This window comes from Mandrillus leucophaeus, unplaced genomic scaffold, assembly GCF_000951045.1.
Source record: "Mandrillus leucophaeus isolate KB7577 unplaced genomic scaffold, Mleu.le_1.0 Scaffold190, whole genome shotgun sequence".
Classification (NCBI taxonomy): domain Eukaryota; kingdom Metazoa; phylum Chordata; class Mammalia; order Primates; family Cercopithecidae; genus Mandrillus; species Mandrillus leucophaeus.
Genome location: NW_012101921.1, coordinates 2,563,811 through 2,566,282, shown reverse-complemented (window position 1 = coordinate 2,566,282; position 2,472 = coordinate 2,563,811).

Sequence of the window (2,472 nt, the reverse complement as noted above, 5' to 3'; positions counted from 1 at the left end):
GTGCAGTGATGCAATCTCAGCTCACTGCAACCTCCACCTCCGGGGTTCAAGCAATTCTCCTACCTCAGCCTCTTGAGTAGCTGTGATTACAGGCATGTGCCACCACGCCCAGTTAATTTCTGTATTTTTAGTAGAGATGGGGTTTCACCATGTTGGCCAGGCTGGTCTAGGACTCTTGACCTCAGCTAATCCACCTACCTCAGCCTTCCAAAGTGCTGGGATTACAGATGTGAGGCACTGCACCCGGTCAATTTTTGTATTTTTAGTAGAGATGGGGTTTCCCCATGCTGGTCAGGCTGTCTTCAAACTCCTGACCTCAGGTGATTTGCCTGGCTCGGCCTCCCAAAGTGCTGGGATTACAGGTGTGAGCCACTACACTTGGCCCCAAGGTGTGGCTTTCAAGGTTGGGTTGTCATAAAAGACACTGAGGCTTCTGCCTTGCTCTTTCAGATGACTTCTTCTGGAGGAAGGCACCTGCCATGCCATGAGGACATGCAAGCAGTCCTGTGGAGAGATTCATGTGGTGAGAAACAGGGGCCTCTTGCCAACAGGAAGAACAACCTGGCAGGCCTGTCTTGGATTCAGAGCCTCCAGCCCCAGTTGAGCCTTCAGATAACTGCAGCCTTGGCTGTCATCTCAACTGCAATCTCACGACAGACCCTGAACTGGAACTACTCTGTTTACCAATGCCTGACCCACAGAAAGACTATGAGATAAAATGAGTATATTGTTTTTAGAAGATATGTTTTGGAGTAATGTATTATGCTGCAATAGATAATTAATATAGAATTTGGTGATTTTATGATTCTCAACTCCTGGCCAAAGCAAAGCACACAGCAAGTCTCAAAGAAAGGTCTCACAACTGGAATTGAAAGTAAAAAGCTGGCCAGACAAGCTTGTGCAGACACATATGTGGTGGAGTTGAAAATCACACACTACGACTCACACAAGACGAGTAAAACCTGCGTCTTCCTTAATTTTTCTTGTACTCTTCTTATCTAGATCTAATGAGATATTTCCTGCTGTTGACAGGCAATAAATGAATGAATGACAAAAAACAAAACAAAAAGAAAGAAAAGAAACAAAACAAAACAAAAAGAGAAACAAAACAAAAAGAAAGAAAAGAAATCTTTAACTTGCCCACTATAAGTTTCTCCATTTCTGCATGCTCAACCAAGCCTCCTTTCAGTAAAATACTCAGCGTTTTCTCCCTATTTCCTCTTCTGCTAGCCAAATGTCTAGCAGATGTCTTCCTGATGCAGGGAGACATTTACAGACCTCATGGTGGTGGGAAGAGGAGTTCAAGGTCGGTGTGGAGTTCTTTGCAATCTTCCCACACAACTTCCCCATGCATGATGGGACAGGGCTGGTTGGGCCTGGTCCCTGGGATCCCTGGTGGTATTGGTGGTGGTTGGGGATGGAAAGGGGTATTGATGAAGTGAGTGGTCCCTGCACAAGGCTGGTGGTGCAGATCCTACCTCTGTGTTGATTTCTCTCTTTTTTTTTTTTCTTTTTGAGACAGAGTTTTGCTCTTTTTGCCCAGGCTGAAGTACAATGGCGTGATCTCAGCTCATCGCAACCTCTGCCTCCCAGGTTCAAGTGATTCTTCTGCCTCATCCTCCCAAGTAGCTGAGATTACAGGCATGAGCCACCACACCCGGCTAATTCTGTACTTTTTTTAGAGACGGGGTTTCTCTATGTTGGTCAGGCTGGTCTCGAACTCCTGACCTCAGGTGATCCACCCGCCTCAGCCTCCCAAAGTGCTGCGATTACAGGTGTGAGCCACCACACCCGGCCTGTGGCCCTGATTTCTACCCTTTCCCTGGGACCTAGAACCGCCTGACTGCATTCTACCCCTTCAGAAGAGGCAGAGTTCCGAGAGCCACTTCCTAGACTGCTTCCTTAGACATTTCTAAACTACCTCCTGGGCAGCGCCATATTGTGTTACACCTTGCTCAATCACTGCTTTCCTAAAGGAGTTCACTGAAATTCCCCACAGCTGTAATCTGAGAGTCAAATTCCACCTACCCTGTGCAGTGAAATTTACCTGCAAATGTGGCTGGGGTGTTTCCCACACAGCCCTCTGAGTCTCCACTGGGGTGAGGGACAGAGCTGACTCTTTGCTTCTCACCTTTTCTCTTCCTTGAGTCCTGCTGTTCGGTAGCTGCATCTCTCCATCCCGTCCTGCCTCATCTGTCCTGGATCACTTGCTTCGATTTCACCCTACACTTACTATCAGGCCTCTGAGCCCAAGCCAAGCCATTGCATCCCCTGTGACTTGCACATATATACACCCAGATGACCTGAAGTAACTGAAGAATCATAAAAGAAGTGCAAATGCCCTGCCTCGCCTTAACCATGATGATGATGTTCCACCACAAAAGAAGTGAAAATGGCCAGTCCTTGCCTTAAGCGATGATATTATCTTGTGAAATTCCTTTTCCTGGCTCATCCTGGCTCAAAAAGCTCCCC